General features: G+C 33.3%; 1 protein-coding gene across 1 annotated transcript in view; it reads right to left on the bottom strand.

The window, feature by feature from the left end:
- Positions 1-18,213, bottom strand: part of LOC120417655 (uncharacterized) — a 212,976-nt gene that overhangs the window by 52,792 nt on the left and 141,971 nt on the right. The window contains exon 3 of the mRNA XM_039579776.2: positions 8,327-8,414. The gene's annotated coding sequence lies outside the window, so the exon portion shown is untranslated. The remainder of the gene's footprint in view (positions 1-8,326; positions 8,415-18,213) is intronic.

Below are 18,213 nucleotides of genomic sequence, written 5' to 3'. Positions count from 1 at the left end.
AAATAAACAAACAAAAAATCTCATAAAATCTCACGTGGTGCAATAGACGCGAGTGAAATTCGACTCTCTTTCATCTATCGTAGTTGGCTCTGCAGGAGTTGATGCGATCTCGGCGATGAGTTTCGCCGTGCGAGTGATGAGAGAGGATTTCAAACGGGGGAGGAGAGGAAGATGATCTCGCGGGGACGTCGTAGTCGTTGAGTGTGAAATAGATCTGTCACTCTTGGGTTCGTCACGATTTTCACCATGGGTGGGGTGACGGAAAAGGGAGAAGGTTTGCTGTGTGTGTTTACCTTCTGGTTTGGTGTGATGGAATGACGTTGAGTAATCTTCTTCGGTGATTTTCGTTTGGATTTCCTGGTGGTCTGAAAGTTTAAGCGTTTTAGGATCGAATTACTTTATTTTGGCTCATCACTTTGATTCTGGCTTGTTTTGAGCTCATTCCGATTCGAAAAAAGCTTGCTGATTATTCGATTTGAAATTGGTTCAATAAAATATCCTGTTTTACGATAACCTAACTGATCAAAAAATTTCGTCTCTAGATACAAAATTTCGAATATTTTCAAAAAACTATGCAGGCCCTAAAATGTCTAAGGAGGAATTGATTGAATAAATCAGGGGTGACCATAGTATGGCCCGCGGGCCAAACGTGGCCCGCCGAGTGTTTATTTGTGGCCCGCGGGCCCATTTTGAATGATCATGTAAAATGGCCCGTGGAACACTTGTAAAGTGATTTCTTACATTTTAAAAATTTGGGGTATTAAAAAAATACGGTGGTATTTAAAAAAAAAAAATTGTCACAACAAAAACTAATGAATTATTAATATATTGATCCAATTTTACGAAACAAATATTTTGCACAAAAAACTTAATAATTGAAACAATTTTACACGTTTCAATGTAAGTTAAACAAGTAAATATCGTCAAAATTTTCATCAAACATTTTTGGAAATGTTTATCAAACGTTGACTAGGTAGAAATCTGTAATAATTGCGAAAAAAAAGTATTCCATATTAGTTTGAAAGTCATAATGACCATTTTTATGAACTGACCATCAAACTTCCCTCGGGCTTCAAACTCATGACATCTGGATGACGAATCTGATTGACTACCATCTTATTCAGGCAGACAAAATATTGAAATCGGAGGAATAAGGTTGTTGCGAATATTTTACAAAGCTTTTGCCGACCAAACCTCTCCTTCCTCCTCATTTTAAAAAAATTGGCTCAAATAATCAGGTGCATTTTTTTTCAAAATACTTCAAAAAATCAATGGAAATTTAAGTATAATCAGCTGAAATCAATGGGGCACCGGATTCGAGTGGTAGAAATGACAGTTCTCCCATAAGAGATACATTGTAGAAAAAAAGCAAAAACTGCTCGAATGGAAGTGCTCCATTAAAATGCAGTTAGTGTTTTTCGCTAAAATGTTTTTTACGTCGAATCTTAAATGTTTTGCATTTAAAGATTGCAAATCAACTTAACGGGTTTTTTTAAACATTTTTTTCAATGAAATGTTGGATTTCTAGCTCACAACGAAGTGAGTTACATTTAATTTAAAGATAAAATTACGCCGTTTCGAAAAATTGTTCAGATTACATTTCACCATTTTCAAATTGTAAAAAAAAATCCTTTAAAATTTAAAGAAAACACAAGTACATTCAACTAAATAAACATTTTTCAAATACCTAAAACAATTAAATAAATAATACTGAGTGGAAACTGTCATTTCGAGTTTTCTATTATTTTTTTAACGGAATTGTTGTTACCGAAAATGTTACTAACAAAAATGTTATTAATGTTATGTAAAAATAAGAGAAATTAAAAAAAAATACTTCAACTGATAGATTAGTTTTTAGTAATTTTTGTAATTTTTGTAATTTTTATAATTTTTGTAATTTTTGTAATTTTTGTAATTTTTGTAATTTTTGTAATTTTTGTAATTTTTGTAATTTTAGTAATTTTTGTAATTTTTGTAATTTTTGTAATTTTAGTAATTTTTGTAATTTTTGTAATTTTTGTAATTTTTGTAATTTTTGTAATTTTTGTAATTTTTGTAATTTTTGTAATTTTTGTAATTTTTGTAATTTTTGTAATTTTTGTAATTTTTGTAATTTTTGTAATTTTTGTAATTTTTGTAATTTTTGTAATTTTTGTAATTTTTGTAATTTTTGTAATTTTTGTAATTTTTGTAATTTTTGTAATTTTTGTAATTTTTGTAATTTTTCGTCTGTATTTTGACTTATTACTTTTTGTATTTTTGTAGACTAGCTTGCAACACTGTTAGCATTTATCCAGCTGAAAAATTTGTTAAATCCACTGACTTTTTACTTAGATTTTACAGGTTTTGAATTTGAATCTGGTTCAAACTGAAATATTTTTTTTTAAATTTTCAGCATTAAAAATGTGAGTTGATTAACTATTTTTTTTATCATTTGGCAACATTGATGTGACTTTCACGAGATTTACTTTTCTATGAATACAAAGAGACGAGTTGTATATATAGCGGAATTAAAAGGAACAACTCGTCTCTTTGTATTCATAGTAATGCATTCTGCTAAAACGCTCAACCAAACCACAATTTACTTTTCATTCGGCAACTCTGTTAGATGTTAATGCAACTTAGTTGAAATTGATTTTTTGGTAATTTTTGATAAAAATGCCATCCAGACTTCTTTGCAAATTTGTAGAAGGTTGTAGCATTTAACAGTTTTCAATAAAGTGTCAGATTTTTTTTCTTATTGATTCTTCCTTAAACTGTCCATAGTGTTCCATGTTCCATTTGAAGTGTTCAAACACCCCTTCAAGGCATCATCTGCAACCTGCAACAATGTTTCGCGCCATTTTTTTTCTCTCCTAGCCTCCCCAATAAAGACACTTGACTAAGAAGACGAATGACGACCGGCGGACCTGCCAGCATGACTTCCATGTAATTATATATTCACCTCACGTGTACTGACTTTGAAAGAGAGAGAAAAAAAAAGTGCAAGTTGCACCTCTCAAGACTTTCAACCACTTGAGGTGCAATAGATGTCCGTCCAGATGTAAACGAGCACCCATGGTAATAAAATATCAATAATAATAATAATCACCATAATCATCATCATCATCATCATCGTCGTCGTTGCGGTTGCTGTCGTGGGTCGTCATCGTCCAAGTCTCCAAGTCTGAAACGCAACGCAACTTTGCAGATTAGGCTAACGCGCATAATGTATGTTATTAATTTGGCTGGTAATTTGATAAAGTCAACTTCAAATCGGCTAGCTCTTCACTCTCCACTCTCTCAACTAAGAGTTAAGCAGGGTGAGAGGTGGGGGTGCACAAAACCTTGACACAACTGGATCAGAGACCCCCTCGGGGCAGGTAAGCCAAGCTGAAACTGCAACAGAAATGGTCAATCGTCAATTAAATCGATTGACGACGAAGATCGCGAAGGATGCTCCGATTTTGATGTGTCTTTTTGTCCCCCAGCTGCAATGCAGTCGTCCAAATGAAGACATATAAAAACTGAGGGTGCCCCCCTCGCAGTCCAATTACGCGTGCAGGCTTCTGTCTTTTGTCACGTGGGGGTTGTTGGAAGTGAGGTGGCCTGTGTCCCTCCTGTCAGCGCGGCGATGTCATTTAATCCAAATCGGGGGAGAAATATGATTTCGTGATCGCGCGCGCGCCAGCGAGCGAGCTACCGTGGAGTTGGTTGAGGATGGGGGAGTGTGGGGTTCGTGGGACTGTTGCAGGTTTGTTTTGTGTTGTTGCAATTTTATTGCACTTTTTTATTAGCTTTCTTGGTTTGAAAGAATTTAATTGATTTAAAAAAATAGAGTTTGAAGATTTGGCAATACAACTTGAAATTTTGAAGAATTTTAAGCAGTCCGTAGGACATATTATTGAAATGACTTTTGAAAACAAATTTTTGTACTTCGTTAGAAATATATTTGAAAATCTTTCCGCCAACTTATGAAAAAGATAATTTGGCAGCAACTAGAAAACAATATTCATGATTCTATTTTTTTTATAAGTGAGATTTTTGTGTTATTTTTTAAAAATATGATGAGAATTTGAATTTATTTAAAATGTCAAAAAAGTTCAAATTTGAGAGAGTTTTTAGTTTAAGTGCCTACAAAATTTCAACGGCATAAAGAAGTTTTGATTAAATCATCCAAACAAATATTTATTTGAACTTTTATTACATGTTATTTGATTTGTGTCACAACATCATTATTATTAAACATTTCAAATATGAGCATTTGCACTTTTTAAATTAAAGGCCCTGATTTTAAATTTATTTTTTTTAAATTGTTATCTGAGCGATCAATAAAATTCAAAATGAATGCACTGTTAAATATTTAAAATTGGCCAAATTGTTGCCGAGATATCATCATTTGAAAAATCAAGACAAAAAGGTAAACTCTTAGAAAAAAATGTTTTTTTTTTATCTCAGTTTCAAAATTTTGCTTTGCTCAGCGACTATTTGTCATATTTTTAAAGTACAAGAATAAAAATTGCAGAGAATTTTCACAGCTTAGGCTGGTACAAATTTTATATAAAGTTTTGTCTCCCCCCCCCCCTTCAAAGTTGGCCCGAAAAATCAGGGGGCAAACAAAAATTTGTGTTAAAAAAAACTTCGAAATTGCAATGGAAATTTAAGTGAAATCATCTGAAATCAATTTAATGTTTGGGTTGATTTCAAAATGTTAGTAATTTTTGAAAATTTTCGATGTTTATAAACGCAAAAAGTTCTTTTTCGCTAAAATTTTTGTTTTCGTCAAATCTTATTTTTTTGAAAACTAATGATTGCAAAACAACTGTACTAATGTAAAATGCATTTTATAACTATTTTTGCATTCAAATAAAATGTTATTTCAATATTTATTTTTTTTCGACCCGGCCGAGCCAAGGGACAAAAACTTTGAAAAATATTTGCATCGGCCTTATCGGACACATATTTTCAAAAAAAAAATATACTTTTTTACTGGGAATCAACCTTCAATTGACTTTTACTTGAATTCTCCATTTCTTAGAGCACATTTTCAATATTTATGAAAAATTCAATCTTCAAAAAAATCACTTCAAAAAATTTTGTTTCTTTTTTTCTGCGGCTAAAAAGTTATCCTTTGAAACTTAAAAAAATAAAGAAATAAAAATACTATTTTTAGGAATTTAACTTTTTGTGAAAAAGTTATAGATATGAGTAGTTTTTATAGAGTGTACTACTTTTTCTGAATTGTCTTCATCACCGGAAAAACGGAATCGACGTAACACCTTATAATGTGGCCCTCTTAAACCTTGCGGTTTCGTCTACGGTTCCACAGGCGTGTATCGTTCTTTTTGCGACAAGACTCCGCCTCCCGGGTCTCCTAAGTGTGAAGGTATGGCACGGGGAGAGGGCACCGAATACCTATATTAACACTTAGAATTTTTTGCGTCCGCCTCGGGATTCGAACCGGCGACCTCTGGATTGTGAGTCCAGTGCGCGGTCCGATTGATCCACACAGGCAGGTGTCTTCATCACCACCAAACCAAAAATTACAAAATTTAAATTTTATGGAAACGGTCGATTTTTGCGAAAATTGGATAGCATATTAACATTTTATAAAATAATATATGAGATCAGACTATTTCACCTGAAACTATATAAAACAAAAAGAAATAAAAAATGTATCAAAATAAATGTGAAGTCGGATTCTTTATCATTGAACCGTTTCAATAACAGCTTTTCTCGAAAGAGTTAATTATTCACAGGAATATTTAAAAAATCAGTTATTTTTCGATTTTTTTGTTCTTTTGACCTTTTGTCTCTAGAATTACACCTATCGACAAGGATATTGACGATAAAATTATCAAAGCTCGATAACGGTAAAGATACTTCTATCCTTATCGTCAAAACGTCGTTATCGTTATCGTTATTTCGATAATTCTATCAGCGATAATCTTATCGCCGGTAATGGACGATAACTCATTTTTAAAATCTTTCTGAAATCGATTAATTTAACCATATATACTCAAAATTGTTCACAAAATACCGTATTTTTTCGAAAGTACTCAAATTTTCATAATTTGCAATATGGGTATCAAACGAAGCGAAATTTTGCATGCTTTTTCACTTTGTTAGATATTTTTGAAAATACTAAAATTTTCACAAATTACCGTATTTTTCGAAAATAGTCAAATTTTCGAAATATGCAATATTGGTGTCAAACAATAATATATTTTTTTTTGAAATTATGAAAAATCCATGCTGCATATTTTGAAAATTTGAGTATTTTCGAAAAAAATAAGGTAATTTGTGAAAATTTTAGTATTAAGATAAAAAAACCCAAATAAATTGAAAAAGCATACAAATTTCGTTTCGTTTGATACCCACACTGCAAATAAAAAAAAATAGTATTTTCGAAAAAATACGGTATTTTGTGAAAGTTTTAGTATTTTCAAAAATACTCTATTAAAGTGAAAAAAATACCAAATTTCGCTTCGTTTGATACCCATATTGCAAATTATGAAAATTCAAGTATTTTCGAAAATACGGTATTTTGCGAAAATTTTAGTATTTTTCAAAAAATCTTTAATAAAGTGAAAGAAACATACGAAATTTCGCTTCGTATGATACCCATGTTGCAAATTATGAAAATTTGAGTATTTTCGAAAAAAATCGATATTTTGTACTACATTTTCAAAAAATATATTCATTGAAAATTTAACATGAAATGGTTGAATCAATCGATTTTAGAAAGATTTTAAGAATAAGTTATCGTCCATTATCGGCGATAAGATTATCGAATAATCGAACTATCGATAAAGATTACGATAATTATAATATAATGGTTATAATTTAGTGTTTAAATTTTTTAAGTTTAAAATTAGATTTGACAAAAAAATCTAAAAAAGATTCAAACTTTTAAAAATATTACAAGAATACTGTCTCTTCTAAATTAAAAGTTCTGCAGAATTGGCGATATTTGAACCGACGATAACTCATTTAGAGTAACTTCTTAAAATTAGATTTTTAAACAAACTTTTTTCAGGTGAAAATGTAGCAAGTTTCAAAATACTAGTGCCCCAAAAAATCACTGATTCCGCATCTAAAAAAACAGACAATGCGAAATTTAGTGTTAATTTTAACAAAATTACAGTTTTCAATGGTAAAATTTCCAAGAATTCTGTTTTTTTAGTGAAATTTTCAAAATATTGTAAATGTTTTTCTAATATGCAAAATGGATATAAAAGGATATGACATTTGCTATTACTTTGCTGAGCTTTTTAGATTATAATTTAAAATACTAAAATTGCCATAAAATACCTTATTTTGTATAGAACAATTTTTTACAGTTTGAAATGTTGGTACCAAACGACGCAAAATTTTTATAGATTTTTGCTAGATTAGAGTGTTTTTGTGTGTATTTAAATTATTTCGACGATAACGATATGAGTATTATAGTTTTTGTTTTTTTGTTTTTTAAATTGAACGAGCACTGTATTTTGTGAAAAGTTCATGACTAGTTTCTTACGATTTCTAAAGTTTTGCCAAATAAATTTCAAAAGCTATTTTAAGCCACCTATCCCCTGCAATTCCCCAGCACAGTCTCATTCGCTCCGAGAGATCCTCCAAGCATTCTTTGTTGGCTCGTTACTCGTATTCTTTCTGTGCTGAATGAGTCCATAAATCAAGGGCAACCCCCGAGTCAGGTCCCGCTCAGCATAGCTGAGCTACTATGCTACCGAGGCCCGATCCAATCAAGTAATGAACCCTCAAGTGCCGAGTTCGGACCACCTTTGACCACACAGACTTGGAGTAGGAGAGATCAGCGAGGTCCAGATAAGCGGGGACCTCCGTCGAGGGGGCCTCCAACTGTTCTGACTGTTTTTTTTACTGCTCTGAGTTTGGTGAACCTCGAGGATTGGAATTTTGTTGCTGATTGACGGCATGAGTCATGTGTTTCGCGCTTGCATTTGGTCTGTGACTAATGTGTGTTGATTATGTTTCCAGTTTGGGGCTGTTTGTTCTTGAGATATCAAGTTGTTGCGATCTGTGCAGCGAAGAGGGGTGGGTTGGTACCGAACTAATGTGTGAGCAAATCGGAACGAATCTGTTTCATAAGTTTTGTTCTGCATTTCCAACTGTGGGCATATTCCGACAGTTTAATTGAAAGCCGTGAAATATGGGTTGTGGTGGTTCTGAACTTGGTGAATTCGAGAAAAAAATTTCGTGGTAATTATAACTTGTATAGATCAAATAATTGAATAAAAAAAATATTTTTTTTTTGCATATCTACCTGAAATTGTCGAAGAAATCTTCTTTAAGAAATATATTACTCAAAATGTTAAAAACTCACCATGTTAAGCATCGTCTAGCATTCACCTTCGGCACGACCTACCCCTTCTCGTTCGTTCCATTTGAGATCAGCTAACAATCCGCAAGACCTGCAACAAAAAACAAGAAAAAAGCCCCAAATTAGTCACACAATTGCAAATTGTGTCTCCGCTGGTTCGCGCCCTCGCTAAACAATTCGCGATTGTCGCGATAATCTCCTCCGGCAAATTTTCCTCAAAAAAGAAAAATGAAACGGGGAAAACTTTCTCCCCGGGGTTTAAAATTCTTTTCTCATGCATACACAAAATGAAACACACTCTTTTCAAGAGGTGGGAGATGCCTCTAACTGCTGCTGCTGGTGTGGCCACGATTATCATCATCATCATCATCTTAAGGGGGGAAAGGGGGGTAAGTTGGACCACGCCGACAACCGCGTAAAAGCGTGAACATAAATTATTCACAGCGAAATGAGCAGCAGCAGCAGATTTTGGGCCGTTGATAAGCCAAACAGTCATGGGCTTCCACCAGCGGGTCCCAGTTGGCCATGTAGACCGCGCAGGGTAGCGTCAGATTGTGATGGGGTGATTGGAGGGGAGCAGGGACCTATTTAGGAGGCAAATCGTGGCAGGCGTGGGAGAGTTGTGATGGTTGTTTGATGGTGGTGAGTTACTAGAAAGGGCAGCAGATCGGACAGAACGAGAGCGAGTTTTCAGCGAGGTTGTAGATATGGTCGGTGATCGCTATTAGGAGGGGCAATTTGGGTTAATAACTGTGGAACGAATGGCCCGAAACGAATGACAACTTAATTTGGGGAAAATTGTTGATAATTTTGGACATTTTGTTGATAATGAAGCTGTGACCTTTCCCAAGTAGTTTTTGAACTGAAAACTCAATTCAAAGACATTAGTACTTAAGTAACATTTTATTAACTTCTGAAAGCCAAATATCTCGAAAAATTATAAACAATACTGCCGGAATAGCCTTTCTGTGCCTTCTTCGATGAGAATTTATTAAACCAAAAACCCTGTCATGAAACTGAAGTAGAACTGCTGAAATTTTACAATTTTGTTGTAGTTGCTTAGAGCTCTACAGCAATAAATTATTTTTTGATGAATTTGGCAAAGTTAAGGGCAATGTTGTTGGTATTAATTAGGCTATTCAGAAAAAATAGTACCGCTCTAAACCCATCTACCCATTAAACGATTTTTTACTTACTTTTCTTACTTTTTGGAATTAACAACGCCCAATCTTGCTTTCGAAAATGAAAATGAATTTTAGTTGTACGAAAACTTAACGTCTATTGTTTCATGTATTTATTCATTAATTTTTAGTATTAAATACAAATTGTGTATATGCATTTATTTTTGGTTTTGTTTTAAGTTTTGTTTTTCATTGGTAGTTTGAAGCCTTCCCTACAACTTATCTTTTGCTTATTTGCTATTTTTCAAAATTTTCCAATCACTTCCAGATTTTTTGAGTGGAATACTAGTTTAAAACACTGCCAAAGTTTACCTTAGAAAAAAAACTTCTTTTTCAAAGCATTGGCAAATTTACATGAAACTAGAAAAATCCTCAAACCCAGGATTTTCATAAAATTTAAGAGTTCTCCTTGTCAATGCATTTTTTTTTTAAGAAAGTTGGAAATGATGAAGATTTACTGAAATGCGAGCAATTTTAAGATTTTTTATGTTTTTCGATCTCAAACTTCAAAGCCCGTTTTACCCCACTTCCCTTTGTCGTAGAGGGCTCATATTTGGCATGAGTTCATCTCATGTATAGACAAACAAACGCTGAAAGTTTCATCCAAATCGGAGCACCTCGATACGACCTCTAGAACAAACCGAGCAATATTTACAAATACTGCCTCTTAAAAGCTTTAAAATGTATTGTAAAGCTGTATTTCTGGTAAATTTTTAGATCAAAGCCGTTCTAGAGGCAGGTTTGATGATGAAATAAAATTGAAATCTGGGTTTTTTCAGCATTATCTGAGACTGAGAAAATGACTCTTTATTTTTTATATTTTTAGAAAAAATAGCATTTTTTTAACTGATTTTTCTGTTCTATTTTTATAAAAATATTTTACAAATTTTGATTTGAATCCTAACATTAGAAAATGTCAACAATATGTTTGTTAAGTTCTTCTAACATGTTAGGCTTGATATTTAAACATCAACAATATTTTTATTGGGCCAAAGTTTACCCGACATTTTGTTTTTCCAAGACATTGGCAAAGTCACGTAAAACAAGCTAAGTCATCAAACTCTACTTCCAATGCTTTTCAAAGAATCAAAAAATTATTAAAAATGGATTGTTGGCGGATTTTTAAATCGAAGGGTATGATGACAAAAAATAAATAAATAAGAAAACCTTAAAATATTTCAAAAATTCTGACATAATTTTCACCAGTTCAACTGAGGCTGATATACTCTTCCGAAGAGTTTTTGATGTTTTGAGAAAAAAAAAATAAATATTTTTTCAGCCAAAATTTATCTTCTTCCAAATTAAAAGTATTTTTAAAACTTGCAATATAATCCTATATTTTAAGATGGCATAAATAAGTAGTTCTAGTTCTTTTAAAATATTAGGCTTGATTTCAAGGAATATTTTTTTATTTTTTTTTGTAAAGAATATAAAACCCATTAAAGTTATATTTTTCAACAACGCAAATCGAATCAAAAATTGCTGAAATATCATGAGTTAGTGGTTTATTGGGTTTGTTATCATTAATTTTTTTTAAAGAAATTTTTTAAGTAATCTAATCAGCATCAATATATCTAAGGTACTATTTTCGAAGATTTTATTTTTTTGTTTCATTTCAATAAAAAGACAACGTTTGATTTTAGCAAAATATTTTTCAATATTTTCCGAAACTGCCTATTAAATGCCCTTAAGAAGTATTTCTTAAGGATAAAAAACTAGGGGGTAAAATTAGACCAAAATACTACCTATTTTTTAAATATCTGGAAATTTTCCCAGCATTTGAATTCTTTTCTTTTAGTTTAGGCTCAATACATTTGAAAAGGTTCGAAAATGTTGAGTAACGCTCGTTTCAGAAGTCAGTTTAAATCTTGAAAATTTTCAAATATTTTTAATTTAGATATTTGAAAAGGTTTACCAATGAGAAGCAATGCCCTTTCCAAAAGTAATTCATGAGCTTGAAAATTTTAAATATTTTTATGAGAAAGACATAATAAAAATTTAAATGGATGAATTTTACCATTCTTTCTTGTAATCATAACTTTGCAACTATTTGAGCAAAAGACTTTCTACAGATTGCATTCTATAGAAAATTGTCCAAGAAATTCGATAAAAATAAAATGGTAACCCTTAAACGTTAAAATATAATATTAGGGGTCATATATTATATTTTAACGTTTTAAGTATTAAAATTCAGTTTTGACTTTTGACCAATTACTTTTATTTTTATTTTTTTATATTATCACCATCGTGTTTCCCGGACAATTTTACATTATAATCAATGTAAACCTCAAACTAAAATGAACTGTTGGCGAGATACAGCGATTGTACTGAAAAAAAGTTTGATTTTGCGCAGCACTCGGAAGTACATGGTGTACTTTTCAACAAAAATGGATGAATCCCGCATAGTTCGGTTTTTATATGTGAGAAACTTATTTCGGATTTGAATTCATAGGACAGAGTGCTGTGCAAAATCAAACTTTTTTTCAGTAAAATCGCTGTATCTTGCCAATAGTCCATTTTAGTTTGAGTTTTACATTGCTTTTTATGTAAAATTGTCCGGGGAAGACGATGGTGATGAAACAAAAAAAATTAAAATATAAGGAATTGGTCAAAACTGAATTTTAATACTTAAAACGTTAAAATATAATTTTAGGGGGCGTTTAAGGGTTAACATTTTATTTTTATGGAATTTCTTGGACAATTTTCTATAAAATGCATTGTGTAGAAAGTGTTTTGCTCAAACAGTTGCAAAGTTATGATTAAAAGAAAAAAAAGTATTTTAGAAAATCGTCAAAAAAGAGGGCGGTGCCAAAAATAGAGGGATGTTCCAATCAGCACCAAACTTGGGATTTCTGTTAAGTATCGATAGATGTACGTTCCCTCCAGGTTTGGTCCAAATCGGTGAAGATCGAGTCCAAAAGTGTACCCAGTTGATCTGGAAAAAAAAGAAAATATTTTCCACCACTTCAACATCCATCGAAAACCCATTTTCACCGAAGGAGAACCGCACGAGGATGGGCTAATGCACGCACATTATTAGATGGTAATTTGTGTCATTGATAAAATCACGATTTATGCCTGTTTGTTTCCTAAAGTTCAATAAAACAGCAATAAAGCTCCTCGCTCTCCGTGATGCCGTGTTTGTCTCTGTACGATGTTTTTTTTTTCGTCGAGTTCCTCAGGGGGTCTTCTCTCGGGCCAACCTTGGTGCACTATTGGAACCCCGTCCTCCTCAGTGGGTTTCTCCGGTTCGAAGAGCCCCAATGATAGAAATTGAAATCGATAATTCTAGATAATTTCATGTTAAATTGTTTTCCTTTTATCATCATTTTCCCGTGCGCTCGAGAGCTTTGGCTGGGTTGGGCCATCCCGCCTAGGTTAAAGGGAAGGTGGGCAAGGTTAGGGCTGGGGAAAGAAGGTTGCGCGCAGAAATGACAAGCACAAAACAGGGAGAAAAATTACGACTTTTCATTTCAATCAGCATGAACACGCGCGCATTCAATTAGTTTCTTTTCCCCTTCTGGGACGTCATAGTTGAGGTGGTTTCTTCTGCTGGAAAAGTTCTCTGAAATGTTATTTTTTTTTTACTATTTTTATGTCAAAGATTTTTCAATTTTCTATTTAAACTTCTTTTAAACTTGTTTTTTTCACTCGTCGACGTGCCACCCAAGCTCAGATGATATTAAATGTAATTTTACAAACTTTTGCAATATTGAACATTTAGATTCTATCGTATTTTTTAGGGGTTTTTGATATAAAATTATAAAAACAAAAAATAACAAGTACCTGTCGAAGTGCCACCCAAGCTACGATGTTATGGGGTGGGTTTGTCATAATTTTGCGACATAGTTTAATTTACTTTATACAGTATACATTATTTTCGCATTTTTGAGTTTGTTGAATAAATATTCGAAATGAGCAAAAAAAAAAACACTTGTCGATGTGCCACCCAAGCTAGGATGTTATGGGCTGGGTTTTCTCTTTGTTACAACATAAAAAATAATGCTGAAATGCACAAAATTTAAAACAATGCTTTCACTGAGAATCTTGCCATAAGTCACCCACCCTGCGCTGCACTCTCTGTGCAGGGGGAAATTGAGGACATGTGCCTTCTGCTGGGCAACATGACCAACATTGCACGCGGGAGACTTGGTTTTTCTTTCGCCGAAGACGACGAACCTCGTCGTCGTCTCGCGGAATTTGTGCCGCACAAGATGAGTGATGAGTCGTGGGTTGTGTTTCCCAGCGCGGATCCTAGAGTGGAATCTGCATGTTTTTTTGCTTTTCTCTTTGCAATTGAGAAGGTAGGGTATCTTTCCAAATTTTCCGCGATTTTGCAGTTTGAGTGGAAATATGCAACCAAATTGAGTCGCCAGAATGATTTAAAACCAAATCAATAATAAATTTTTAATTCTCCTATCCTAATAAAATTTTCCCAGGGTGTCGACACCACTCAGGTTGATCTCCCATCGAGAAATTGAATCTTAAAATGCCGCTCTCAAATGGAGTCATTAAAATTACCGCCCGATTGAAAAGCATTTCACATAAAGAAGCAAACTGGCCTCCCCTTCCTTAACATGTGAGTGTGCAAATGGAATCATAAATCCACACCCAACTGAGAAAAGGGGGGCTATGCAGTAAAACTGTAACGCCCCCCAGTGCCACGGGGGGTTGGAGAAGAAAAACAGAGAAATTAATTAACAACCAGCTCGAATAAATTCCTCGCACGCCACGTGTCCAGCTGGGGCAAGTCTTAGAAAAAGCGCATAAATTTCCGAGCAGCAGTTGTTGAGTCCGTGTAGGAAAACAAAATTAAAATATCATAGCAGCATTACGAATTTGCGAAATTATTTGCCCTGGCCAGGGGGTCGCCCAGAGACACCGCTGCCGCCGCCGCCGATTGCTCTATAAAACATCCGTCGGACAGTACTTAAGGCTGAATTGTATAGAGAAAAAAGAAACGATATTAGTTCTGGTTTGCACCGCTGGAAGTTTATTGGAGCGCGGCAATTCGAGTTACGAGCGGTGGTCATTAATCAGCGGGAGGTGCCATACCTAGGGGCCAAACGCTGGTATGTCACCTGTCCAGGCCCGTATCCAGGATTCTTCAATGGGGGGTGTTTCCCCCCATAAGGCGTTAGGGGTGTATGTGTGTTATAGGAAGGGCGTTTACAGTCAACAAATGCGTACCAAACAAAAACGTAAAATTTGCTTTATATATTGTAGCAGTAATGCTAAAAAAATATCTAAACATCAATAAGTTCATGAAAATATTGTTATTCTTGCATATATTATTGATGTGATATATGTGATAGAAAATATTGAAATAACGTTATTGAATCCTTGATAGTTTATATTGTTTTGTTTTCAATTATTTTTTTTTCTCTTCAGTAATTTGTTTTGCCCCTTAGTTTATCGGGAAAATTTTAAAGGAGGGCATTTTTTATCTATACACAGCTTAAGCCAGATTAGTAACGAAATCGAGCATTTCAAGCCGAATCAATTCAAAATGAAAATCAACTCGTATTATCTATGCGTTTTGGTTTTCGCCGTTTTTTTATTTTTCAAACATATCATGCGCTTATAGTTTGTGTTTTAAGGAACAAGATTGTCGAAGACATCAGCAAGATTTCCTTTGCTCAAACAATAATCCCTTAGTTTTATTTTAGTTTGAAAAAAAAATAAGGCGATGTAGACGTATCTCTTCGATGTTTTCAGCAAAGTTGTTCTTTAAAACCCAAACTATAAGCTCATCAAGTTTTTGGAAAATCAAAATCAACAAAAAGTTTTCGTACCAAACTTACCAGATTTCTAGCTTTCTTTGAAAGAACACAAACATCAAAGCTGACGGATATTTTTTTTCTTGTCAAATGTAACATACCAACCAAAAACTTTTGTTTTTTCAATCCTCGGTCACATCACACAATACCATTTTTAAACATTTTCGAATCAATCACATTTCAAAGAACAGTTTGTAGATAAAAAAGATAATATCGTAAAAAAAAACATTGATTTGTCCCTACAAGTTTCCATAGAAGTTTGACAGCTGCCCATACGAGGTCATTTCACGCCACGTCGAAATTGACTTTTTCTGAACATGCCTAAAATTTAGCGGAGCTGTTTATCCTATCGAAACATGCAAAATCCCTTCTTTTTGGCACCGCCCCAAAGTTTTACGATTTTCATCTATTTTTTTAAATTAATTTTCAAATGGCCATGTCGCGGATACAAAAAAGCAAAAATCGACTGCTTTTTTTAAGAAACGCTGAATTATATGGCGTCATCAAATTGTTTATTCGAATCGAACTTTACTTGTTAGGGCAAGTTGAAATCTATTGAGAATTTCAAATTTATAAGCTAAAAGTTGCAGAATTTACCTACAGTATGTAAAAAAAGTATTTACACCCCTTGAGCACTATGCCCATTTTGTGATGAAACATGTTAAAAAATTTAAAGTTTGACAGGAACCTAGTACTACGTTTTGTTCAGAAACTCATGCCAAACATTTTGCTACAAACAGCTCATGAAAAGATGATTTCTATAAAAAGTTATATAACAAATACTATTACGAAAATAAAAAAGGTGCAAAAAAAGTTTGTACACCTTTCGAAAAATTAACATAAATAATGTTATTTGTTGACAAATCACCGTAAATCCAGTCTCCCAACTCCAAATAGGCATCCTTGACTGATTAAAAAAATAATTTCTATTGAATATAAAGTTTACTAACTACTTCGTATAAAAGTTTATATAACTCTGGACATTCTATATAAAACTTATCTAAACTTAATTTTGCAAACTTTTAATTCAACTAAATGTCAATATATTACCATAGAATTGCTAAATAAACATTTTGGAGTGGGTATAACACCGTTTTGGGGGTATTTGTATCGATAGAATAGATTTTTCGTTGGAATTTCGTACCAACCCGGAATTACGTCGTCGGAAAATCCGCCGGCATCCGAACCGGTCCACAATTCTTAAGTCAACCTATGTGGCATCGGAAAGGGCATAAAATTTCCGATCTTTTGATACCCATACATCTAGGTTTTCTATAAAACCCACGATTTTAAATACCTGGGCAAAAAGTAAGTTTGATCCACGAGAACAAAAATTACAAAATTCCATACATTTTTGGCAGATTGCTCAAACAAAACCATAACAACGTTTTTACCTAGGTATTTAAAATCGTGGGTTTTATAGAAAACCTAGATGTATGGGTATCAAAAGATCGGAAATTTTATGCCCTTTCCGATGCCACATAGATTGACTTAAGAATTGTGGACCGGTTCGGATGCCGGCAGATTTTCCGACGACGTAATTCCGGGTTGGTACGAAATTCCAACGAAAAATCTATTCTATCGATACAAATACCCCCAAAACGGTGTTATACCCACTCCATAATGTTTATTTAGCAATTCTATGGTAATATATTGACATTTAGTTGAATTAAAAGTTTGCAAAATTAAGTTTAGATAAGTTTTATATAGAATTTCCAGAGTTATATAAACTTTTATACTAAGTAGTTAGTAAACTTTATATTCAATCCAAATTATTTTTTTAATCAGTCAAGAATGCCTATTAGAAGTTGGGAGACTGGATTTATGGTGATTTGTCAACAAATAACATTATTTATGTTAATTTTTCGAAAGGTGTACAAACTTTTTTTGCTCCTTTTTTAGTTTCGTAATAGTATTTGTTATATAACTTTTTATAGAAATCATCTTTTCATGAGCTTTTTGTAGCAAAATGTCTGGCATGAGTTTCTGAACAAAACGTAGTACTAGATTTCTGTCAACATTAAATTGTTTAGATGTTTCATCACAATATGTGCATAGTGCCCAAGGGGTGTAAATACTTTTTTTACATACTGTACATCCATCCCTGCATAATTTATTCTAGTTGCTTAAAATGCTGCCATGTTTGATATTAATCAAAATGATGACGCTAAATTGAATCAGTGCCAAAAAATAGAAGATTTTTTCATGTTTCGATATGATAAACAGTTTCGCCAAATTTCAGCAGGATCAGAAAAAGTAGATTTCGAATTTGCACTTTTTTGTTTCCAGTTGGGGAGGAATGACCCTATATAAAAAAAAACTTTGGCGTACATAGTCAAAGTTGGATTTGGATCTGGCTGATAACGATCTAAGTATTTTACTAACAAAATCCAGGAGGGCCTATCCAGTTAGTCAAAGGCTTTATAATAAAAATTGCTGGCCGATTTTAGTGCGATTTCGATTTTTCGAGATTATAATAAGGCCTTATTAAGCTAAACTTCAGTTTTATTCAAGGCGTCAACGATCAAAGTTTTTTTTTTAAATAATTCTTATGAAGGCGTATTAAGCGAGAGTTTAGTTTTTTTTTCAAGGCGCCAGCGATTAAAGCTTTTTGCCTTTCTTACAAAAGAAAGGTTTAAGGTTCGCTTTTGGAAAAACACTTTTCTCAGAAATCTTAAAAAAATCGTGCACGGCGAGGGATCGTCCCAGAAAAAATTCCAGAATGTCTAGTTTGGAGGTTTAGATGCGTTCTTTCGATTGAATTTTGGCCCGAAACCCGGAACTCAAAGTCTGATTTTTGAGAGCTCTTTTTTTGAAATACTTGAGCGAGGTCTGTATCCGCTCTTAAAAATTTGTGTCTTTCATCATTGGAAAACCGCTCGTAAAACCCACAATTTTTATATTTTAGATCTGTAGCCGTGGTGTCGGA

This window comes from Culex pipiens, chromosome 3, assembly GCF_016801865.2.
Source record: "Culex pipiens pallens isolate TS chromosome 3, TS_CPP_V2, whole genome shotgun sequence".
NCBI lineage: Eukaryota > Metazoa > Arthropoda > Insecta > Diptera > Culicidae > Culex > Culex pipiens.
This window is presented reverse-complemented; position numbering and strand designations above follow the sequence as displayed.